A 25796-nucleotide genomic window follows, 5' to 3' on the forward strand; every position below is an offset into this window, starting at 1 on the left:
AGGTGAAGTTTTCGCAGCCTGGGACCAGGGAAGATTCAGTCAGGGAGATGGAATCACAGACTCTTCCAGCCCCTGCACCCCCCAGCCTTTCACTGACAGGTGAGGACATCAGGCCCGGCAAAGGAAGGGACTCTGGTTCCAGAGTGTAGGAACACAGCAAGAGCACTGCTCTCCCCATGCTCTGGGCCTTTCTTATGCTCCTCTGCCCGCCCCTCGACCCCCACCCCAGCACCAAGCCCAGGGCCTACCCCAAAGACTGCTCCCCAGAAAAGGTTGCTGTAGACCAGTGAATTGCTCAGGTCTGGTCAAGGTCAAGAGCCAAAGGCGAGCCCCTCCTCTACATGAGCAATGGCCTAGAAATGGAGCAGAGGTGAGCAGGGGCTGGGGAGGGGAAGCGAGAAAGGGCTGGGCTGAGCTCAGAAACCCTCCCCAGCTGTCATCATCATCAACCCAAACCCATTCTTTCTCCAAAAAAAGCTTAATGCCTTCTGCAGCTGCAACTGGGCGGGTCAGGGGTCCGGAAATAGAGCTCACCCCCGACCTGGAGCGACCCCAGCCTCCCTGGGTGGGAACCAGGGGCTAGGTGGAAAGGCCGTAGGGGCTGACCCCTGCTAATGAGGGACGTGAGAGGCACCAGAAGTGGAGGACCCCGGAAAGGACAGAGGTCTGGGATGAGGCGGGAGTGTGGCCAGGACCCGCCCCTACCACGGGTTCATCGCTCAGAGCCTTGTGGCATGCAGGAAGGGCTGGCCATGGTTCTCCCCCACCTCCCACCAACAAGAGACTGAACTTAAAGTTGCAGCAAGAGGGATGCAGGTTAGACTTCAGAGAGACCCAGAGCTATTTAGAGATCCCACTTTAAAATACAGACGCCACCCCCATGGGTATAGCCCAGGGTCAAGAGTAGCCTGCCTGGAGGCCGGGCCAGCCACGTCTTTGCCAGGCGTGGGAGTCTCTGATTCAGTGACTCTCTTCAAGGAATGGGATAGGATCCAAGGAGGGGAGCTTGGACGGGTTTATAATAATGCATCTTGTTTACACTGATGGCCACTTTCTCAGAGTCCTTCATAAACACAGCTCTGCATCGGCTCCCCTGGGCAGACAAGGCCTTGGGAGGTCCCCATAGCTCCCTGCCTTTCCCCACTCACAGAGGGGGAGAGACAGATATGGGGGTGTGGGGGGAGTCTCCTCTCTGGGCTCTGATGCTGGGTCTCCTAGAGGGAAAATGATGTCACTGTCTCCTCCACCCTCTGGTCCCATAATCCTCCCATCTTAGGGATGCAACCACCACAAGAGAGAGAAAGGAGTCCACCCAGAATTGGGCTCTGGGAGAAACACCAGTACCACCACTATGACCCGTAAAATAACTACAATTACTAACATTCATCGATCTCTGACTATGTGCCAGGCGCTGCTCAAAGTGTTTCAAATAAACTAACTCATTCTATACTCACAACCATGCCCAGAAACAGGTGCAATTTTTACTCTGCTTTCCAGATGAGAAAACCGAGGCTCAGAGAGGTTCTGCTGCTTGCCAAAGCCACACAGCTAATAAACAGGGTCGGCCTGAGTTAAGCCCCAGCAGTCTGGCCTTCAGAGTTACATTTTCTGCCTCACTCTAGACCTCTTGGCCAACACAGCCCTGTTTCCAGGCCCAGTCTAAATCCCTCACTCCTCCGCCCCTCCTCAGGCAGTCAATTAGCGCTGAGCACCCTTGGACAGGCACGGCATGGACCACCAGGGAGGCAAAAGGCACGGGCCTGCCCTCAAGGAGCTTGGAATCCAGCTAGAAGATCTCAGCAAGTTTGCAAGGAAAACTGAGGGGTCCCATATTCTCTGTTGGAGAAGGCCTAGGAAGGTTTCTGGGGAAACTGGACCTCGAACTGGGACTCCCCTTCACCATGGTGGCAGGACAGAACTCTGGGTCTGTCACCCCACTCCTTGCTCATTGGCTCACTGGGACCACACCCTCCCAGCCCGCTCCCTCCTGCTTCCCAGAACACTCAGGCCTGAGCTACAAGCCTCCAGCCCTAAAAAGGCAGGGACTACAGAGCCAAGACTAGCCCTGGAGGAGGCAGCACCAGGGACTGGCTCGGGCCCCCCAACCCCCCACCACCCCACCCCACCAAGCTCCAACTCTGCAGAGACCGACCATGTCTCTGAGGGAAACCAAGGTGTGAACAAGTAGGAAGATGGCCAAGGTCACCAACCTGAGTGGAAGCAAGCAAGGGACCCAGCCGTGCCTCTTGCCACCTCCCATCTTGGGAAAGTGCTGGAGGCAATCTGAGCACAGGAAAGAGAGGAGGGCCAGGTGTGACCTTGCATAATGGAGCAGAGCACCCACAGAGGTGGGCACAGCCCTCAAGGCTGGCAGCCCAGCCGCCTGGCTACTCTCGTTCCAGCTCGCTGGTGCCCACACCTCTGCGTGCCTAATGGCTTTGAAAGCTAAGAGCCAGGGCCATGGGAATACAGCTCTGGGGACAATGGTCCCTCCAGTCTCCCAAAACCTCTCCCTCCCTCCCCCGGCATCACACCCACTGGCTGTTTTCAGAGTCCAGTAACTGAGAGGGCTTTCCTCTGCTCCCCTCCAATATACATCCCTCAGACGGACCTCAGCTCCCCTTTCTGGACAGAGACTCGTGGCTCCAGAAATAAGCCAAGAAGCCAGAACGGCCCGCTGCTGAGAACCTGTGCCGTCCATGCCAGCTCTAACCCTGACTCGTCCAGACTCAAGGGCACACTCAGCATCTCACTGTCCCGCTCCTCTAGGGTCCCTGTCGGACCAGAGGAGAGAGTGTCCTCCTGAAGCAGCCTCATCTAGTCCCGACGGGAGACACAGGACTCCAGTTCGACACAGAAAAGGACTTCGTCCTCAGATGAAGCCGGGACTGACAGGAGGCAGGGGGATAACCAGGGCAACTCAGGCCCTACTCCTTCACTCTCCCCACCAAGGAGAAAAGGAGTCCCAGGGACCGAGGGGAGATGCAGGCTGGGACAGAAAGGACAGAGCCCAGGCAGGTCCTGAGCCTAGCCTAGAAGCCCACATTTGACATGAAAAGCCCCAGCCTCCCAGGGTGTGGTGTTCAGAAACCTCTAACCTCAACCCCACCCTGGCCTTTCCTCCCACTGCCTGGTGCCTACCCCATAGGGAATTGGGTCTGGAGAGGTGGCAGGGAGGGAGCAAGGGAACCCACTCCTCCCACACTCCTCCCTTGCAACCCCATAGCGACTCACATATACCACTTCAAGCTGCCCGGACAACCCTGTGTTAGGTCACAAATTTGGAAACTGAGGCTCAAGCAAGGGCCAGCCCTGGGACTTTCTGCATCTCAGAACTTGACACTGTTCCTCTGCCTACTACCTCCAGGCAGCCTGGGGAGGCCCCTTTCCATGGTAGAAGACGACAAAATTGCAGGGGCTTGAGCTGTCAAACTTCAAGCACACCCCGGCCCCTAATCCTCCCACACGGGCCACCAGTTAGCCCCGTTAGCAGGGAGCACAGGCTCTAACTGAAGGCAGGCAGGGGGCAAGGTCGCCCCCTCCATTCCACACCACGTCACACAGCCCACAGGTCTGTGCTGGCCCTCGGTGGGTTAACCAGCAAGGCAAGGCTCAGAGTGAGACAGGAAGAATCAGAAGAAACTCAGAATCTTTGCAGGAAGCAGCTGGGGCAGACCTGGTAGGAGAGTGTGCAGTGGGTGCAAGCGGAGAGCGCCAGGCTCTCTGTTCCCCAAACACCGGCAGGGAGGAGGAGGCAGTGCCCACGCCCCAGGCTGGAGGCCACCGCCTTCCTGCTCCCCCATTCTGGCTGTCAGAGAATTCCTGACTCCAAGAATCCCAGGACCTCAGCATCCCAAGAGACCATCAGGGTCATCTCTCCTAACCGCATCCCAGCTCAGGAATCCTTCCATGCTGTTTTCCAGCCTCTGTCTGAACTCCCCCCTAGGATGGGAAGCTCACTACCTTACAAGGAGCCCATTCTCCTGGGCTGGCCAGCCAGGCTAGTTAAGAACCCCTGTGTTAAACCTGAGCCAAGCTTCCCTCACCCAACAAAAATCCATTCTCCCTTTTCGCTTCCTGTTCCTACCTCAGTACAAACATGTCACCAAGAAGTCCCAAACTCCAGGTCTTCTGCTATAGCCAGTCAGAGATGAGAAGATGGTCACCCAACAGCAAGGTCGGCTCTGAACTCACCCACACCACGCAGCCAGCACCCGCCACCCACCCAGCCACCAGCTCCCGGGTGTTTACTATCCTGGAGGCAGCCACCCTGTCAGAGACTCTAAGCTGGGCTCTGAGCAACGTGAAGTATGGAGAGCACTGAGAGAGTGATAGGGAAGGAGAGGCAGGTGTCTGGAAGCAGAGGGTCCCACGTTGCCTCCTCCACCACCTGAAAATTCTCAGCTCCGGATCAAACACCTGGCTCCCAGCTCGGAGGGTGGGGTGGGGGGGGGGGTCCTATAGACTGGCGGAGACCTTCCCCACCCTGGGATCCCAGCACTGTTCCATGGAGAGCTCTCCCCGCCAGCTCCCCACCACAGCCCTGGGCCAGGGGTCAGACGGGGGGGGCACTCAGCTGTAGCATGCTCTGAGATCCTGGGGGAGAGCGAGGGTGGGGAAGACAGGAGCAGCGGCCAGCTGGCAGGACTAGAAGCAACTTAAGGCCAAATCTGAGCCACAATGGTCCCCACCCCACCCGGCAGCTCCAGGAAGGGGCCCAGCAGAGACTCAAGGAAAGGGAGCGCTCCCCACGCCCTCCTGACCCCCCTGCTTTCCCTCTGCCACATGGAAGAAGTTCTGCAACTTCCAGAAGAGAAACCCCTGGTTTCCAGGTCCTCCTCTGAGCTTCATCCCACAGTGGCTTATCTAGCCCTCCCCTCCCCGGCTCCCATCCTGTCCGCTAACCCCATCCCACCGCGCAGCAGGCTTCTCCTGGTCTCCCCTAGGTCCCCCTCCCTGCCCTGCTTTCTCTTCTACGACAGTGGCCTCAGCCTAAGAACATCTGGTCCTGAATTGGGGAGGGGGGTGCCAGATACTGAGGTTAGCTGGGCAGAGCCTCTCCCGCTTGGTAAGGGGTGGCAGGCAGGGCACCAGAGGGTCAGAGGAGGAGATGGGGGGGTGGGAGGAGAGGAAAGGGGGGTGGGTAGAAGGCAGCTGCGTGTGTCTGTTCATTAACTACCTGGATTAGCCATTTCTGCCCGGAGGGGTGAGGAGGGGATAAGAGCTCCTGGCTGGGGGAGGGCAGCAGCGGGCATGCATGCCAGGCTGGGCCCACATGCCCAGGGACCCAAGCCGAGGGCAGTGCAGCAGGGAAACCCTTCCAGGCCTACCTGACCCTCTCGTGCAGCTGTGGCCAGCCCTCTGGGAGATGAGAGGTGGGAGCAAGGAGAGCCCCAAGGAGGAGAACGGGGCCCAGCAGCAGCTCCAGTGGGGGGCAGGGAAAAAATGCCCAGGCTCACGTCTCTCATGGTCCTCTCTGAGGCAGCCCCGGGATGGCCAGTGGGTAGGGGAAGAGACTAATACTTCAAGCCTCCCCTTCTTTTGCCCTGCTGACCTCAGTCTTGAGCAGCCCCTGACACCCACAACTTCCCCAGCAAACCAAACTCCTGCGGATGGGCTCAGAGCAGGGACAGCCGCACCCCAGACATCCTTGCCAGAACCAGACCCCGCAGGCAGGGAACCGACAGGTTGGCCTCCAGGGTCTAGACCAGCCCCAGGGCATGTAACTGGGTGGGCTGAGCTCCCCCTCCCCTAATTTATAGGATCGGTGGTCCCAACAGCATCAGTAGGACAGGCCTACAAGCATGTGCAGGCGCGTGTGCGGGCGCGCGCACGTGCGCGCGCACACAGACACACACACACACACACACACACACACACACGCCCCACTCACCTTTCCAACAGAAGGGCCACCGGGTGGGGTGGGTGTCAGGTCTCACGGGACAGAGCAGTGGGCAATGACGGGGCGGCAGCTGTGGCCGGCCAGAAGCTGGTTGCTGAGAGGAGGGCGTGAGTGAGCCTTGTGTTTAGGCAGGAGCGGGCAGGAGAGCGGAGCTGGTCCCAGGGCCACTGCTGGGAGCAACTGAGCCTGGGCGCTGCTGGCCTGGCTCCCTCCCCCGGCGCAGCGGGCGGGCAAGCGCACCGCCTCCTTCCCCTCCTTCCCGGAGCCGGCCAGCAGCCTGCCCGCCGCCCGCCTCCTTTAACCCCTGAAGCGCTTGGCTCCGGGCTCCCTGCTCCCGGCTCCCTGCTCCGGGCTCCAGGCTCCGGGCTCCCAGCTCCATGGCTGGGCGGCAGGCACATGACTGGGACCCTGGGGCCCAGAAGTTCGGCCTCCCCTCCTTCAGCCACCAGCCCAGCAGTTTCCCCCGGACCTGTAGGGAGGCATCAAAGGGCCTGAGGACACAGGTGGGGAAAGGGGACAGGTGGCCAAGAGGTCCGGGACACCAGGGAAGAAACACAGCTGCAGAGAAATGGCCAAAGGACTGCCAGCTGGGAAAGGACATTTGGTCAGATGGGAATGACAATGACAACCACAAAAACAGCAACTCCCAGTCTCTGTAGCATACCCTGCTCTCTGCCAATCCCAACTCATTTGGTGGCAGGAGACCCAGAATCTCACTTTTGAACCCATTGTTCTGAAACACTCCCTGCTTTCTTCTCTCGGCTGAGTTAAAGCTTTTGTGACTGCATTTATTTTTTTAAGATTTTTATTTATTTATTTGACAGACAGAGATTACAAGTAGGCAGAGAGGCAGGCAGAGAGAGAGGGGGAAGCAGGGTCCCTGCTGTGCAGAAAACCCCATGCAGGGCTCGATCCCAGGACCCTGGGATCATGACCTGAGCTGAAGGCAGAGGCTTTAACCCACTGAGCCACCCAGGAGCCCTTGTGACTCTATTCTTAAAAGTGATGTGAAGTGGGGGTGCCTGGGAGGCTCAGTCGGTTAAGCGTCTGCCTTGGGCTAAGGTCATGATCCCAGGGTCCTGGGATCCCTGGGATCGAGCCCCAAACTTTCTTTCTCCATCCAGCTAGTTCTCTAGAGCACGCGCACTCTCGCTCTCTCTCTCTCTCTCTTTCTCACTATCTCCATTGCTATCTCTCTCAAATAAAAAAATATTTTTTTAAAAAGTGATGTGAACTCTAGTGAAAGAGACACATGCTTCAGCTCTCTTTGAAATGCATCAAACAATAACATGGACTGATGGATGGAGAGAGAAACAGAAATGTGATAAAGCAAATACGCCAAAGAATTCATCACAGAATCTAGAGAGTTTGCCATATAATTTTTTCAGCTTTTCTATACGCACGAATACCAGCGGAAACAAGATCTGAAAGTCTGAAGCACCATATAAATAAGAGTGAGGAAGGGAAAAGCCATTTGCTGAACACCTGTCGCATGCTGGACTCTTAAAGAATATTCTCTCTCACTTCATCTACGAATCTCCTTCATCCCAGCTGAAGAAAGCGATCTTGAAGTGGTTAGGTGACTTGTCCAAGACCACACAGGACGGTGCTGAGTGGAAACTCAGCCTTGGACAAGCTCGCTCCAGAGCCAAGCTCCCCACCACTCAGTCCTCCAGAGGCGGAAAGGCCCTTCTCTTCCCCATCTGGGCCGCCTTTGTGGGAGGTCCTGGGCCAGCAACCTGCATCTCGGAACCTCAGTTCCCCTGCTGTCTGAAGAGTTTGAATCCAAAGGTCCTCAGGATATCTTCCAGTTCGAACACTCTGACTTCACTAATTCAGCCAAACCCTTCCACAGGCTTCAGTTCTCCAAAGAGTAAAGTGACAGGGAAGGCCAGAGAAGGGACAAACGGTCTCAGGAAAGATCTGGGGGCATCTGGGGCCAGCAATGGTCAAACCTTCGGAGGGCTTTCTCCCTCCCCACCCCACCTCCCTGGTTTTGGTGATAGTGAGATCCTTGAGGATTCAGGGAAGGGGGCACCTTCCTGTGGACCTTGTGTGGGCAGGGTAGAGACAGAGCCTAATTGTGCCCTCCCTATCCCGGCCTTCAGGACAAGATGACTTCACCCCTTCCTAGGTGGAGAGTCTGGGTTCCCAGGGTCCCAGATGGCAGCATCTCAGAACCTACCAGCCTTGCAGGTGGCCTTGGTGTGTGAGGGTGATGGGTGCTGGCAGGGACAGAGATGGGAGAGACGTGCCCCGCTGAATGTATGTGTCTCTGAGCCTGACAGCTACCCAGCCCAGCTCCCTGCCCAGCCCTCCCTGGCCCCAGTTCTGGGGCAAAGGTGAATCCTAAGAGACTTGTCCTGCTAACCCCTACACCCCTGCAGACCAAGGGTGGCCCGGGGGCTTGGGACAGTCACCAAACTGTCCCGGGCCCTCCACTGCCTACCAGATCCAGTCCCAGCTCTGCAGAAGGATGCCCTGCGACACAGCCCCAACTCTGAGCCTTTTGAAGGCACAATTCCCTCTCTTCTCTATCGTTCATCAGGCCTCAACTCAAAAGCCACATCCTCCCTGGGTCCTTCTGCATCTGCACCATTCGGTAGGCACTGTCCCTTTCTCTGGACTCTCAAGGCCCTTGCTCATACGTTGACACCAGGACACTCACTTGTTAGGAGCACTTCTAGATCTCCCAGTGAGATCTAGATCCCAAGATTTATGCATCATTCCCTTCCCCTATCCTAGCGCACTCAATGCCCAGCACAAGGTGGGCACACAGACTCTCAATGAATGCAGGATGAATAACTGAATAGTGAAGAGATGGATAGATGGATGGATGGATGGATGGATGGGTCGATGGATGGATGGATGGATCAATGGATGGATGGATGGACGGATGGACGGATGAACGGACAGATGATGGATGGATGGATGGATAGATGATGGATGGATGGATGGGTGGACAGATGGATGGATGGATGATGGATGGACAGATGATGGATGGATGGATGACTGGTTACAAACAGAAGGAAAGAGCACTTTTAAATGCTTGATTCTGCCCAAGACTGTACCAAGACTATAAAAGACGACTTTTATCTTCAAAGCTGTATAAAAAACTGACCATCAGAAAAACTGACCACGCTAAGACATGAGATTCATGTACCTGATTTCCCAGGCACACACCCTCCATCCCCGGTCTACAGGAGATTGGGGAGTGGGGTGGGTGTCTAAGAGATGCTGTCCTCAGCTCCTTGCAAGGAGCCACTGGAAGGGACGTGCTCCAACTTCCACCCTAACACTACCCCTCTCTCCCAGCCCTGCTCCAGCACCAATCCAGTCTCTAGAAACCACACAGACAGGAAATCAAGGAGCTAGAGGATTTCAAAGCAAAAGAGTAGCCTTCCCCTTTATTTCCAAGAGCTGTCCCATAGCCAATCATCCCCCGGAACCCCTCCCCCGACACCCTGGGGTTTCCCCAGTGTCAGTCCCAGCATCTCACATGCCTGCACACATGCACGTGCACGCGCACACACACACACACACACATGCTCATATCCAGAGTGAGAGCTGCTTTCTACAGAACGCTTCTTAGCCCCTTTTCCTTCCCCTCCTCGAAGCCCTCCTCCAGAGGCAAGGGATTCCCTGGGTTTCCCATCTCCCATTCCACCCTCCCCTCCCTGCCTCCTAAGCCAGCCCATGCCCCTTTCCCTCCTCCCGCCCTCCCTCCCTACCACCCCCAAGTGCAGGACTGCACATCTGGTTCCAGTTGTGGCTGGTCCGTTCAGGGGTAGGCCTGGGGGTTTCTCATAAAACTGAATAATACCAGTGTTGGAGCCTGTGGAGCTGGGGGAAGGGAGGGCAGGAGGCCGAAGGGGCGGGAGGGAGAGAAGCGGGCAGCAAGGAGGCAGAGAAAGACACAGAGCCCAGAAAGGAGCAGGGCTGCGCCTGGCATCTAGCAAAGATTCAATGGGTGCTTGTTGAGGGAAGATAGAAGCCAGAGAGACAGAGGGCAGGAAAGCCAGGAGGAGAGAGAACAGGACAAAGAGAGGATCAGAAACAGAGACCTAGAAGGAGGAAAGAGACGAAGCTGGGGGTGGTGGGACAGCGCCACTGGGCCACAGAGCAGCCATTGAGAAGAACAGAGAAAATGAATCGTGCCTGTCGGGGCCAGGTGCTGAGTTAGGCACTTCCAGTGGAACAGGAGGGGATGTGACAGAAAGGAGGACAAAGGGACACACAGAGACACAAAAGAAAGGGCAAAGATAAAGTCAAGGGAAAGACTGACTGCCTAAGAATGTCGACTCTGGATTCCCCCAGCCTCAGGGCCCCATGGGCCAGCACAGAGCAGCTCCCGTGTTTTCTCTCATTCTGTTTGCGTCAGGATTTGAAAGCCCAGCCTGCACCAAACATTTCCCATGTGTTTTTCCATTAAAAACCCGAGAGATGGCTCTAATTCTTATCCCGGTCTTAGAGACGGGCTCAGAGCAGTTAAGAAATTTACCTAAAACCACAGGGCAGCTGATAACACAGTATCTGAACCCAGGTCTTAAAACTCAAGGCTGTTTCGCCAACCAATGCAACTGGGAATTCCGGGTCCCTGGCGCTCCCTCTGGAGGCCATTGCGTCATGTAACCCCCACTCTTGTGGGGCCAGATCCCTGGGTCCTTCTCGCCGTGAGCAGGGCAAAGAGTAGACCACCACCGTCCAGCAGGCAAGGACTGGCTTCCCAATCTTCCTAGGAGGTGCTGGAGCTATCCTGTCTAGTACCCTTGGCCCCCACCCTCGTCCTCCCTCTCCACCGCAGGGAAGGCAGCGCCACAGGCCCAGGTGCCAAGGGGAGAGGCCCTGGGCCTCAGGATCCTGCTTGGCCCACACCACAGCTGACTGGGAGCCAGGCCCTGGGTAACACCCTAGGCACTTGGTCAATGTCTATGCCTTGGGTTCCCCTCTCCCCCTTCAGACGACCGCCTCCCCACCAACATCCCAGCTAGAGAGGAGTTGGGCTTTCTCCCAGGAACCTTCATCTCAGGGCTACCTCCTGGGAACCACCCACCCCCCAACTCAGCTGGCCCTCCCTCTCCCCCAGAGCTGGATTCAGAAGCCACACCCCCACCCTGTTGCCCCAAAGAGCCCCTCTCCCTTCCTTCCTGATGCTGGGTTCCACGGCCCAGGTCACAGATCTCTTTTCTATTTGTCATCCTCAAGACTCAGGCCAGGGACACCTGGGTGGCTCAGTCAGTTAAGCCACTGTCTTCGGCTCAGGTCATGATCCCAGGGTCCTGGGATCGAGTCCCACATCGGGCTCCTTGCTCAGCAGGAAGCCTGCTTCTCTCTCTGCCTCTGCCTGCCTCTCTGCCTGCTTGGGCTTGCTCGCATGCTCTCTCTCTCTCTCTCTCTCTGACAAATAAATAAATAAAATCTTAAAAAAAAAAAAAAACTCAGGCAAGACTGAGGCAACAGTAAGGGGCACCCCCTCCTCACCACTGTCCACCCCATTTGCATCTAATTTGCATGCATTCCCAGCATCTTGCCAAGTGCAGAGCCTCAGCCCAGTGCCACACTCTCCCCCAGGGAGGGAGGCACACTCTGCCTTGTGCATTTGGATTTCCTACTCTCAAGTTTGTGCCCAGGGTCTGAGGGCAGAGGATCAATAAGGCAGGAGAAGCCTGAGAGAAATGGTCTGCCAAAAACTTGTGCCTAAGACACATGCTGGCAGCCCCTCCCTCCTGAGCCTGCCTCAGTTTCCAGCCAGAAAAGGCCCTTGGATCTAGCCCCAAGACCTCAGACTGGGAGTCAGGGTCTTGGGTTCCAGCCCTGCCCAGCCACTGATGCCCTGGTGACCAGAGGACACTCTTGGTCACTGTTGGCTTCCATCCCCTCATCTGACAACCTCTAAGATCCCTTGGAAGATTCCCAGAACACATTTTTAGGCAGACACTGGTCCTTGGCAGAAAGTCCTTGCTGTGCCAGTTCATTGCCCACAAATCCCTGTCTCCCCTGAGAAACCCGATTTTAAAGCTGTAAGAGCTCTGGGCTTTAATCGCCTCTGGGATAGGATTGCTCTCAAGCCTACACCAGCGATGATCACTGGCTTCAGCCCAGATACTTCCTTGCAGAGAACCCACAGCTCTCCCTCGCACAGCACACCCACCACCCTAACCCCACTATTACAAGGCCCCTAGCCTGGACAGGACAGTCGGGGATCCCCCACACCTGAGGTTATCTGGATTTCAGGAAGGTGTTGGCAGGAGCTGTGATGAAATGCTTGGAGACAAGATAGAGAGCCGAGCAGATTCCTAACCAACAAGGCAAGGGGTGTTGATTAATAGATCAATGTCAACTTCCTGACTTGCCAAAGGGCTCTGTCCTCTGCCCTGGCTTGTCCAACATACTTATCAGTAACTTAGATGAAGATTTAGAACAGAGGCTTACCAAATACACAAAGGTAAAAACGCAAAAAAGGAAGAGCTAAGGCGCTGAACTGAACCAAAATGCAAAACTAACTTTATAAACAGGCCAGAATTAGTAAGGGAACGTTTCTCTTGGGGTCAAGTCCTAAACTAAGGTTCCAAAAGTCATAAAAACCCTGAATTAATAATAGTTCGTGCAATAAAAAAAAAAATAGTTCATGAAAGGAAAGGCCTAAGATTTAATGAAAACAGAAATTCAGTTCAGTTCTCAATAGGCTATGGCTGCCACCAACAGGCACGTGGTCTTTGGGTTGCATTAACAGAGGTATAGAATATTGACCAAGGGAGATGAAAGTTCTACTCTCCTCCATGCCTCTCAGACACCACCGGAAGTGTCAGGTATTGTTGAATCAAAGTACAAGAAAGGTTAAAGAAATTGGGCCAATTTTTCTTTCGGATCATTTAAAAAAAAAAAAAAAGAGGACACAACACACATCGTCAAGTATTTGAAAAAACGGTCTTGGGGAAAGTGAGCCGGGACAAACTCTATTGCCTACATCCACCTCCTTTGCCTTTCTGCCCCTTCATCTATGAATTCCCTGAAGCCTGGGACCATTTCCCATTCATTTCTGAATGTCCGAAGGGCAGAATCAGTCAGGGGCTGAGCAGCTGCGAAGGACGAAACAGCATCCTGACCAGGCCTGTGGGCACTGATTAGTAGGGAGCGTGCTAGCTCCGGCACTAGAGCTGAGTTTCTGCCAAGCTGGCTGCTGAAGCCAGAGGAGGCCAGGAGCCGGGCTGGTGGCTGAACGTCTGGCTGGCACACACTGTCCCAGGCCGGCTCTCATGCTGGCCAGCTGGCGTCCCACCCCCCAAGACTCACCCCTCACCACCGTTCTGTGGGGACTGGCCCCAAATGGGCACACTTACCCGACGTGGGGAGCTGCCCCGTGGCCCAGGTCCTGCCATCACGGGATTGGTCCTGTCTCCCATCACCTGCGTGGCTTTCCACCTCATTTTATGTGCATTGACTTTCTCTCCCTCAACCCCTAACCGACCCTCCTCTCATCATCCCTCCTCCTTAACATTGATCCTCATGCCTCCAGGGTTCTTAGGGCTACTTCTTGCTCTGTGCTCCCTGGCTGAAGGTTGCTAACAATGGCAGTCCTTGCCCTGCTCCCACCTCCTCCCCCATTTTTTCTTCTTTATGTTGTGCTTTCAGGGCTGGACGGAGCTGGAGACTCTCTCCTGAGGACTTAGTTTTGCCCCCCCATAGATAATGATCTCTCCGCTCCACTTTGAAATGCTCCACTTTAAAATGAGGTGCTGTCCCTCTAGGAGTTTGAGAGCCAGGGAAACCAGGCCCTATCCTTCTGAGGCCCAGGGCTGGAAGGGAAAGTGTCTAGGCTTTGGTGCCGCACGGACCATCTCTGAAGCCTGTCCCCCATTCCCCCAGGCTGTGTGACCTCAGGCAAGTTACTAACCACTCTGAGATGAGAGCAGAGTCTGACCCAGAGCGGCCCTCCCTATACCCAAGCTCCTGCCACCCCCTCCTCCTTCAGAGAAGCCCTCACCATCCGGACCCTGGAGTCAGGATTCAACTCTCCTTCCTGTGTGTCTCTTAGGACCTGTTTAATAAACACATTTACTAAGAGTTTTCCATGTGCCAGGCACTATTCCTAGAGCTTTGTGGTTAATAACTTCAATCGTCCTAACAACCCTATGGGTATTGACCATTATTAACCCCATTTTCTAGATAAGGAATGACGCTCAGAGATGTCAACTGTGATTGCCACTGCTCTCCTCCCTGAAGCAGCATGTGAGGGGGCCTCGGGGCCCATCAACTTCCTGTGCCCAACAGATGCTCGCTCGAAGCCTCTCCTCTCCCACACCAGGCCCTCGGAGTTTACCCCACGCCCTGCTGAGGCTGGAAGGTTCCACAGGGGCAGCCTGCTTCCTGTGCCTCCTGCTTCTGCTGCAGAGCGCAAGTCCCTTCAAAGCTTTATTCAGAAATATCTCTCTCTCTCTCATTCTCTCTCTCTCTCTCTCTCTCTCTCTCACACACACACACACACACACACACACACACACCAGCTCACAATCTCCCTCAAGCCCTCACTTCACAGGATAGACATTCCCAGCTCTGCTGCGGTTTCTGGCTCTTTCCACCCTGCAGGGGCTTTGCCTATTTCCCTGCCTCTGATCCCATCCTGGCTGGCCTTCCTCCGTGCCTCCGTTTGCCCATTCATTCAGCAAACGCTCCTGAGTGCCTGCGGGGAGGGGGGCCCCCGGGCCAGCGCTGAGGGCAGATCCAGGGGAAAGCCAAGACGGGGCACCTTCCCTCAGGAGTCCTTGGTCTGGAGGAGGGGATACCACCCAAAAGAAGTCTCAACACTTCACACCAACAGTGCTGAGCCGTGTGAGGGGAAGAGGAGAAAGCCCAAGGGAGGGGTGGCATGGATCCTGACAGCTCCTGTGCACCGGACATGCTCCAGACCCCGATATAAAGTCCCCACATGCCTCATTAGCCTGTTCCCTCCTCACCATGGCCCTGCAAGATGTCCTTCCAACCCCACTTTGAACAGCGGAGGGAGCTCAGACACAAGTGGCCAAGTCACTTGCCCAAAACCAGTGAGACAACAGCTAAGCAGTGGTGGTGACAGAAACAGGCCTGAGCCCCAACTCTACTCTCAAGCACCTTGCACCCTTATCACCAAGAGGTTAGGACTCAGTTCCCAAACCCCGACACCCCACACACACGCGCCAGCAGAAGCTGGCCGTGCGGAAGGCAGCAGGCCTGCCCTGGTGGGTGGGACCCGGACCCCTCACTGTGCTTTTCACCCATCTACCCCTCAAGCAGCATCGGCTTCACCAAGATGGTAGTCACCCCAACACTGGACTCCCCACTTATTCTCACCTTGCTATCACCTTCAGACAGCTGACCTTTACTCTGGTTGGCTTCGGGGTGGCTGGGGACAGCTCCTCCCACCAGGGCTTGCTTGAGACATGGCTCCTAGTGTCACCAAGGGGACCAGGGAAGGGTCAAGAAGGGCTCCAACTCTGGGACACAATCATCCCAGGCTCTCCCCAGGGCCACCCAAGTGAGGCTCACAGCTATGGTAAGAATTTAGAGTTGACGCATCCAACCCTCACATTGTAGTTAATGCAAACTGAAGCCCAGAAAGGCCAAGCAGGGAATCCCAAAGTCACCACAGGGAGGAACTCAGTGGAGTCAACCCAAAAACCATGTGTCCGGTGCAGGCCCCTACATCACACCAGCCTCCAGGAGAGCCAGTCCTGGCCTTGACAGGGAGGGATCCAGTTAATCCTGAGGAAGACAAGAGGGACCCGGGTCCCTGGGCTGGTAAGGGGCTCATGGGCTGGTAAGGGGCTCACAGGACCAGCTAAAGGATTCTTGGGCTCCAGGTGCAGCCCAGGCCTACTCTCCACCAATGACCAGAACGGAGGCTGGGGCAGGAAGGGTAAGCAGGGCAAGGGACATCAGCTGGAGCCCCTCCCTCTGGGTGCTCCTCCCCAGGGACCCCATGGGTGACTGTTTTCCTAGGAACATTGTGTTCAAGCTGTGAGTCTTGGCCCAAGCACCCTAGCCTGGCAGATCTCCAGCTGCCTGTTTAATAATGTACAGCCAATCAGCCAGTAACAGCAGGTTCCAAAAAAAAATTTTTTTGATGGTTGTTTTTGTTGTTGATTTTTTTTCTTTTCCTTCCAGGTAGTTGGTGATGGTTATGAGGAACAAGTCTCCCCTGGCTGGGGTCCAAAGCAACCACCGCCTGCCCAGGCTAAGGGATCCTGGCAGATCCCACCTGCCTCTGCCCACCCTGCCCACCATGCCCAGGCGCCAAAGTGCCCACACCCACCTCCGAGGTCCTGGCGACACCCTGGGCCTGCTTCCCAGGGGCGGGCAGCTGTCCGGGCACCTGGGAGGTCCAGAGAGGCCCAGCAGGGCCGAGGGAGAGGATGTGGGATGTGCTGGCGGGGGCAGAGGAAGGGCAGGTGGGGGCTCAGCGCTAAATGGGCCCAGCGCTTCCTAGGAATTCCGCCCCGTCTGGCTGCAGTCAGGAACAGAAGGTAGAGCGGGGGTTAGCTCAACCAGGTGCGAGGACCTAAGTCCAGAGCCAGACGGCAGCTCTCCTGGGAAGGGCTGGGAGAAGGGGTAGGGATTTCAGGCCCTGCCCTCCTTCGGGCCGACTCATCTCCATCTGAGAGAGAATCTGCGGCAGAATCAAGGGAGCTGGAAAACAGAAGCCTCACGGGAGGGGAGTTAGGACAGAGAGTGGAACTTTCAGTCCTGTAAGAACAGATGCAGTATTGCAAAGATTGCTCCTGGGCTACGTGCAGCACCAGACCCAGGCGAAAAGGCCGGCCAGACGCCCCTTGCCTATCCAGCCTGGCACCCCAGAAATGGGAGTAAGGCAGGGCAGAGGGTGGGAAGAGCTGCCAGGAGCCAGGGACTGGGTCTTCACAGCTCCACACAGCTCCCTGATGACCCCAGGGCCAGTCTGTGTCCTCTCTGGGCCTCCATCTTACTGCTATGCCAGGATGAGCTGGAGGTCCCAACCACAGAGGGACTGCCAAGCCCAGATGCAGGGCAGATGGAGGAGTCCAGAATCGTGATGAAGATGGGGATGCATTAGCATCTGTCAAGCTCTCAGGATGGTCCAGGGCCTATATGTTTCCCTCTGTCATTAATTCTGCTGGGCAGGCGCTATTACTCCGACCCCTGAACAGAGAAGGACACCGAGGCTTGGAGCGGGAGAGGACCCATTTGCCCAAGTGACGGTGGGAGTGACAGAGGCTCGATGTGCACACCAGCCGGCTGGCCTCAAGCCGCCTTGGAGATTCCAACCAAGGGGAGCAGCCCAGCCCCCGAGCACCAAGCACCCCAGCAACCCCTCCTCTCCGCTCTGCACATCCAACCGCCACTCCCCAGCCTCTGTCTTGCCCTGGTGGGTTCCGCAGCCTCCCTTCTGTCTTTTCCTTCCCTCCAGCTCATTAGGCCCCCTTGGGGCTTCCTGCTTCCCCCAGGGCAGGGGCATATGCAGCCACACGGCCCTGCACACTCACACACTCATACACACACACACACACACACACACACTCACACATGTATGCACAGGGACCCATGCACTACACACAAGCACGTGTGCTTACACACACACACACACAGAAGCACACCCATGAGCCCCAGCCACGGGTGGCCTGGCATAGACCCCCGCAGACTGTCTGGGCAGGCCGAACCGGACAGACGGCTGCCATGCCCCCAGGGTGGTTATCCCAAAGGCGAGAAGGCCCGGTGGCTAAGAATACTGCGGCGCATTCCAGGCCTGAGATAAGCGGCCCCAAGCATCCTCGGCACGTTCTGGCCTCGCTGTCTCACCCCCGTGGATTCCACCCACCCGCAGCCCCGTCCCGGAAGGGCCCCAGCAGCCGGCGCCGCCAGTGCACACACCTTGGCTGAGGGCCGGCCGCCCTCCCCTCGCCAGGGACCCCAGGCACATGGCAGGTCTCAGTCTCCCCCACGGAGACACGCACGCAGGGAAGGAGGGGACGTGTGTGTCCATCCTGAGATGTGGGCTAACCTACAGGGCCGGCAAACACACCCCACACACACACCCCTTGCTCATTACACACCAGCAAGAACCTCATCACAGCTGTGTTCACCCCCGCTCCACTACATCACCGTATCCTGAAGGAGAAGGGACCGAGGTCCAGGGAGACTGCTAGGAAGGAAGAGACCCTGAAATTGAACCTAGGTCTTTCAGCTCCTAAGCCAGGGCTCTTCCCAGGACCTCAACCCATCCCCCTTCCAGGCTGACTCTTAAATTACATCTTTCCAGGGCCACCATGCAGATCAGCGACATCCTTGGGGGAAAGACTCATGTTCGCTACAGGCTCAGGAGGGGACTCTCAGTCACACATACACACGGGCAATACCTCCACAGAAGGGTCAGGTGTTCTGGGGCACCTGCAGCTGTCTTGAGGAGTTGGGATTGTCCCTGGGACAAGGGACAGAAGACTATGAGCTCTCAAATCCCCAAGTCCCCAAGGGTTTGGGAAGAAATGGAGTGAAGACAGAGAAAGGGGCTCCCCCACCTATGGAGCCAAAAGGGAAAGTCCTTTGGATTTTAGGGCCAGATGATCAGGACGAAGGACCAGGCCTTGGTGAACAAGGCAGGATCCTGACGGTGACAGGAACATTCAGAGTCTTCAGGGCCCCAGAAGGGACACAGAGAGGACAGACAGGAAAGAGAAAGAACAAAGCTAAGGAACCTGAGGTCCCTAAAGGAAAAAGGCAACAGGGAAAGATAAGAGATGCGGTTACGAAAGTTCTGGTGTACCTTGGTGATCCGGGTCAGCCCACACTTCTGTCTTTTTCTCATCTCATAGCCCACCCTGTTCCGGGGCAGCAGTTCTAAAGTCTGTGTGCACGGACACACACACGCACACACAAACACACACACCCTCACATCTCAAGTGTCTCTCTGGGTAACGCAGTCAATGAGGTCAAGAGCTGTTCTGGACACTTCTCATACGAGAACAGTGGGGCCCAGAGAGGGGCTGTGGCTTTCCGAAGGCACCAGGTTTCCTTTTTGCTGGGTTGGGGGAGCCAAGAAGAGGACCCTAGAATCCCTATCTCCTCCAGTCCTCGGGAATCAGCCCTGCCAAGGAGCAGAGCTGAGGCCAGAGGCCTCAGAAGCAAAGGGAGACCGGAAGGAAGCTGGGCCCGGGGACTCTGGGGCGTGACTTTCCCAGCCCCAAGGAGATGGGATCAGGGAGGATCAGAGCAGCATCCGAGCTTGGCACCAGCTGACCTTGGCTGGCGATGAAGGCAGAGGGCACAGAGGCAAAGGAGGTAGGGTCACAGTAGGGAGTGAGGCTGAAAGAGGGAGTGTGTCCCCATGAAGACTTGGCCACCCCCAGCCACTGGCTTGGTAAGGCAGCTGTGCTTCCCAGAGCCGTGTGACCCCGCAGCCGGCGTTGCCTGCTGAGCACCCCATCCCCTCCCACTCTAAGCAAGCCAGGCAGCCTTACATGGACATCTCAGGGACACAGGCATGTGAGCTCCCCCTCCCCCCCAGCTTCACCCTGGGGTGCTGCGCTTTCTCCACCGGCTCTCCTTCCAGAGCCCCCCTCTTTCCTGGGGACAGGGCAGCAGACCTGCAGGCGAAGGCCAAAGAGGGGAAGCTGAGATGGGGGGATATTGGGCTGTGGATTTCACACCAGCTGGATAGAGACCCCAGCTGGAAGCCTGTAGAGAAACCTGGAATGGAGAAGCCAGGGCTACAAACTGAGGAATGAGGACCCATCGGAAAAGGGATCACAGATGCTCTGCGGACTGGTGAAGGGACAGAGCCAAGAATATATGTAGACACATGATTATTCCAGAAACAGGCAAGAGCAGAGTTTGCGCATTCGTTTGCCTGATGCAAGCAAACCAACCGAAAACAAGACATTTTTGAGATAATCAGGGAAAATTGAACATGCACTAGGTTTTAGCTGCTCCTAGGAAATTGTTATTAATTATGTTGACTATAATAATGGTATTATGGTAATGTTAAAATTAAAAGTCCTTATCTGTTAATGATACACAGTGAAGTATTTACAGCGGAATGATATAATGTCTGGGATTTGCTTTAAAAACACTCCAGCACAAAAAAAAGCAGGGGGGCAGATGAGACAAAAACAAGGAGAGTTCACAGTTGTGGAGCACAGGTACAAAGGAGTGCATCATGCATATGTTTTAAATCTCCCACAATAACGAACTGACACACACACGCACACACACACACACACACACACGCACGTACACACGCACAGCAGGGGAAGGGGACTCATCTGATCTGCGTTCCCCAAAGTGTGGTATTCAGGTGATTTTAGCTGGAAACGTGGCTCAACAATTTTCTTTTAATATTTTTGCATATTGAAAGAAATTAAAAATATATCATTGTAGAGTAAGCCTACACATTATTTTTTTTTTTAGATTTTATTTATTTAATTGGGAGAGAAAGAGAACGAGAGGGAGAAGGAAAGAGAATCTGAAGCAGGCTCCCCACTGAGCACAGCACAACCCGGGTCTCCATCCCACGACCCTGAGATCATCACCTAAGCTGAAACCAAGAGTCAGGTGCTTAACTGACTGAGCCACCCAGATGCCCCAGAGTAAGCCTAAACATTCTATCACTTAAATGAGCAAAAGGTTATAAAAGCCAAGTCTTTTTTTTTTTTTTAATGCCGTAATAGTGTAGGCTGGTGAGAACGGAAACCGTCAAATGGCAAAGGAAATGCACCCGAGCACAGCTGGGAAAGCACCAAGCCCACCCAACTCCCCATCGCCAGGGAAGCCACACAGTGTCCCGTGGCAGAGCCACTCCTCCCTCGCCGACATCCTGGACAGGCAGGTGTGCCAGCATGCCCGAGACACCACCGCAGAGGCTGGACCGGGTGATGCCCGTGAGCTGCTGGAGTGCAGGGACCGCAGTGGGGAACAGTGGCTGCTGTCTACCAAGGGCAACTCCCTGTCTCTGTACTTGCACAGTCTCCCGTCCCTGATCCCCACACAGCCCTCCAAGGTAGACAACATCATACCCATTTTACAGATGGGGAAAGTGTGACTCTGAGAGAAGAGGGGACTTTCTCAGAGCCCCAAGGCCAGTGCATGGCAGAGTCAGTATTTGAGCCCCCATCTCTCTGACACCCAGGCTTGAAGCTGAACCAAGAAGGCAGCCAGGTAACCAGCCCAGCCTGAGCCTAAGGTCCAGCACAGATCTATAGTGTTAAAAGAGTTGGGAAGGAAGACAAGAAGAACAGGCACTGTGGGAGGGAAGGAAGGGAGAGGCGGGCCCATAGGCCCCGGGGCTGCACCATCGGCTTGGGTGTCCACAGAGTTGCTACCCAAAGGTGGCAGACAGGAAAGGGACTACAGCAACCTGCAGGAAGGTCAGACATCTGGGGGGACTGGAAGGTAGAGATGGAAGGCTGGGAGCCTTGGTCAACGTTTCAAAACGCACTTCTGAGCTTTGGGCTGGAATTACACCCACTCAGCACGGGAACATAGGTCATTCCATGCCTCCTGGAAGTCTCTAGTTGGTACCCAAAATGTGTTTGACTAACAAAAATGGAGAAATGCTTGTAATTTCTCCAAATGTGAGGTTCATGGGGGAAATAGAAATAAAAGAATCCTTTCATTGTGCACCAGAACCTGGACCACACCCAAGGACAAAGGGGTTAAGGTAGTGCCCTTGGCAAGTCTATCTGCCTCCCCAGGGTTCGAACTTGGCAAAGCTAGGAAACAGGGGAAGGAATGCTTGAGGGACACAAAGCTTCTATAAAGCCCTGGGCACCCAGGAGATCCCCATCCATCTTTCTGGGCGGCAGAGATGCCCCAGGGGTGCCCAGACTCCTAAGCAAGTCTCACTCCATTCCTGCATCTGCTCTCGGGGCTGGAGCCTGGGGCCTGGCTTGGACGAGCTGCCTAACGCTGGTTGTGGGGAGGGGGTCCCGTGTTATCAGCAACATAGGGGTCTGGCTCCATTCATTCGCTGAGTGAGGCTGGGTAAGCAGCTTGTTCTCTGTCCTATTTCTCTGGCCTTCCCACCTTCCCCTGCCCGTCCAGCCACGACTGGAATAATAATAACAATAATCACTTCCTCGTGGGGCTGTTTCGAGAATTCACTGACATGATCCATGTAATGTGCTTAGTGCGGAACCTGGCGTCTAATTGCTTGATCATTGATAACCACGGCGATTATTATCCTTAAATATCCTGTCTGAGAGCCACAGTGGGGCCCTTTGGCCCTCAAGGCCTCAAGGAGCCTGGACCAGAGGAAGCCTTAGGGTGGGCAGCAGCCCACAGGACAAAGGAGGCTGAGAGGAGAAAGCAGCCCAACCCAACCCCATCCTCTCCAGGAATGCGGCTGGCGGCTGGGAGGGCGGGGGGCGAGGGGAGATGCCTCGCCGCTGAGGTCAGGCCCTATTAGGAGCTGGCAGAGTGTTTATCATCCTCACGTGTTGGGGGAGAGGGGGGTAGTGGAGATCAGAGAGGGGGAGGAGGAGAAGCAGCTGCTGGGAGGAGCGGGAGGACTCCCGAGCTAGCAGGAGAAAACTATGCCTTTGCTGGTGTCCTGGGAGAACCCCCGACCCTGGGCCCCTCCGATAATTCACTCTGTGAGTGGGTGACAGGAGGAGAGCCAGGTGCACACAGAGGTGGCTCCCAGTCACTGCCTCAGCCAGGAACTGGACACCCACCTCACCGTGGGCCCCATTCCCAAAGATCCTCACAATAACCCAGCAAGCTAGATCTCGTCATCCTCATCAGACAGTCAAGGAAACTAAGGCTGGGTCTGGTCAGGCTCACTGCCCAAGGACGCTCACTGACACCAGTCCCCAACTCCTAGGTCTCCTCCATACCCCAGAGGCCACTCATGGGGGTGGCTGCCTGGGAGGGGGGCAGGGGGGTGTCAGTGTGAGAAAGGCTATGGTCTTAAGGAGGCTTGGTTGGCCTGCACTGGTTTTCCAGGTCAGTGAAAGGCTGGCTGAGATGCACCCTCCTGCCCCCTACAGACACACTGGCTGCCAGGTCAGGGCAGCTCAGCCCTCCCCTGGCCAAATACAGCCACTTCTATTCCTGACATTCCAATCAAGGAGCCCCAGCTGCTCCTTCGCTCCCCTGGTGCCCCTTTCCTGGCTCCCCACCCTCAGAAGACAGCCCCCCCGGGAATGAACCCAACTCACTCCAACTGCCATTTCAACCTGTCTCCTCCTAGACTGTCCTCCACCAAGACCAGGAAAATTTTCTGGGTCCCCTCAGTGATTGGGGTCATGCCCCCTCCTCTAGTGGAGCTAGAACCACCCTGGGCCTCAGTTTCCCCTTATGGAAAGAAGGAAGGCAAGTGACCCAAGGCCCTAACAGGGTATTTCTTCCTCTCTCTCTCTCTCTCTCTCTCTCTCTCTCACAACACACACACACACACACACACACACACCCCTCATAGCCACAACTCCTGCCTGTGCTCTGTGGCTAGCCCACTTTGATGACTCTGATTACTGTCTCCCATAGTGATCAGTCACCAGACAGACCATGGCTGCCAACGTCTCCTCTCCCAGAAGGGAAGGTACCCCGTGTGTCCCCAGAAGACTGGCCACACATCCCAGAAGGCAACAGAAGCCAAGCCCCGTGGAGGGCGTGTTCCCACTAAGGCTTCTGAGGAGATATTCAAAATCCTTCCTCTGATCCCCCCCAGCCCCCTGAGAACAAAAATGACTCTTGCATTTTACAGAGGAAAGGAGGGATCTGCTCAAATCTCACAGAGGGCAAGAGTCAAAGATCAAATCTGCAGACTACCAGGCCCAGACCAGAAGCACAGACTTCCATCCCAGATCAGCCTGGTGGGGCCCCTGTATTCTCCATCCCTCTACCTACCTTGACAAATGAGAAGCTAAGTGACTATCGTGCTTCCTGCAGAATGGGTGGATGTGATGTCCGTCTGTGTCACCTTGTCTCAGCCACAGTACCCAGTGATTTAACCAAACACAATCTGGATGTTGTCTGAGGACAGTTAACATCTACAATCACTTGACCTTGAGTAAAGGAGATCGCTCTCCATCATGAGGACAGGCCTCCTCCCATCAACTGAAGGTGCAAAGAGCAAAAACTAAGGCTTCCCAGAGAAGAAATTCTGCCTCCAGGCAGCAACACCAGCTTCTATCTGACCTAGACCACTGGCCTGCCCTAGAGATCCCACACCGGCCAGTCTCCGCTGTCGCGTGAGCCACTGCCTTCAAATAAAGTCTCATAATATACACACCGGCATAGCTCCGAGATGATGCAAGTTCAATTCTAGACTACCATACTAGAGCCAACTGCCCCAGTAAAGCCCGTCAGATGACTTTTTTGGTTTCCCAGTGCATATCAAAGGTAAAAGTTATGTTTACACTAGACTATAATCTAATAAGTGTGCAAAGGCATTATGTCTAAAAATTTACACAATTTAAAAAATACTTAATGGCTAAAAAAGGCTAATCGTCACCTGAGCTTTCAGCAAGTCATCTTTCCGCCCTGGGCAGGGTCTTGCCTCCGTGCTGATGGCAGCTGACCTATCCGAGCGGGGGCTGCCAAAGTCTGGCGAGGCCGTGGCAATTTCTCAAAATAAGACAATAACGTTAGCCACGGCGATGGACTCTTCCTTTCACGAGCCATTCCTCTGACACTGTCTGAGAGCATCTACCCACAGCATGACTTCTTTTATCACTGGAGCCAATCCTCTCAAACTGCTCTCTGCTTTGTCCACTAAGTGTGTGCACGATTCTGAATCCTCGGTGGCCTTTCTAACATCCCCACGGCATCTTCACCGGAAACAGACGCCCTCTCGAGAAACCGCTTTGTTTGTTCGGCCACAAGAAGCAACTCCCCTCCCACTCAAGTTTGATCACGAGCTGGCAGCCAGGCCCGCACATCTTCAGGCTCCGTGGCTAACCCTAGTTCTCCTGCCATTTCCACCACGTCTGCGGCTACTTTCCCCACTGAAGTCTTAAACCTCCAATGGCGGGGGGTGGGGTGGGGGATGAAAAAGGTAATCCCGGCAAAGCGCACTATAAAGAGATACGTCTGTGTATACCTCCTACTAGTCGCTTCTGGGGAGAACCCTGGATGCAAATAAGATGTCAAAAAACGTGACTCCTATCAACGTAAACTTCCAATGGCCGTGGCAGGGTCAGTTCGACCAAATGATAATAATAATAATAATAATAGCATTGGATTACAACTTTTTTTTTTTTAAGTGAATATCCAGGTATCATACCGACATAAATAAATAACTGAATAAAACAATAAGGGCTCAGAGACAGTGGGCTGAATAGGGACAGTAGAATGTGAAAGAAGAGTTGGATACTATCTATCCATGTAGAAGGAGTGATGGAAACATAGACTCAAATAAACTCAAACTAAGAGACAGTCTAAGAAATATCGAACACGTATTCTTCAAAAGTGCCCAAGTCATGAGAGACAGAGAAGGACTGCCGAACTGTCCCGGCGAGGTGGAGGCAAAGCCGGCAGACAACTAAATGCAATGTGGGGTCCTGACGTGGGTCTGGGATCCGGAAAGGGGCGGTGCTGGAAAAAAACAGAGAACTCTGCTAAGATCTGTGGATTAGTAACAGCATCCCATCAGTGTTAATTTCCTGGTTTCGATCATTACGCAATAGATCTGTAAAGCTGTCAACATTTGGGGAAGCTGAATGAAGGGCATATGGGAACTCTGAACTATTTTGGCAAACCTTCCGTGAGTTTAAAATCATTTAAAAAAAAAAAAAAAAACTTTTTTTAAGTGAGTTCTAAAGAAGACACAGACTAAGGGTCAGAATGAGAGCCGGAAGGCAGTTAAAGAATTAGGTCTTTGGGAGGAAAGAGGGATTCGATGTGGGAAGACCCCAGATGCCTCAACGAATCAGGGATTCTGATCTCAGAA

At 54.9% G+C, this 25796-nt stretch overlaps 1 protein-coding gene across 9 annotated transcripts in view; it reads right to left on the reverse strand.

The window, feature by feature from the left end:
• The window catches only part of TNS1 (tensin 1), a 200456-nt gene that overhangs the window by 127596 nt on the left and 47064 nt on the right, over positions 1–25796 (reverse strand). Inside the window, exon 1 of one of the 9 annotated variants that reach the window (XM_047721022.1) lies at positions 5894–6092. The exons of the other annotated variants lie outside the window; for them this stretch is intronic. The gene's annotated coding sequence lies outside the window, so the exon portion shown is untranslated. Of the gene's footprint in view, positions 1–5893; positions 6093–25796 lie in introns of those variants that run through there. 9 annotated transcript variants of the gene reach the window in all.

Source organism: Lutra lutra, chromosome 3 (genome assembly GCF_902655055.1).
Source record: "Lutra lutra chromosome 3, mLutLut1.2, whole genome shotgun sequence".
NCBI lineage: Eukaryota > Metazoa > Chordata > Mammalia > Carnivora > Mustelidae > Lutra > Lutra lutra.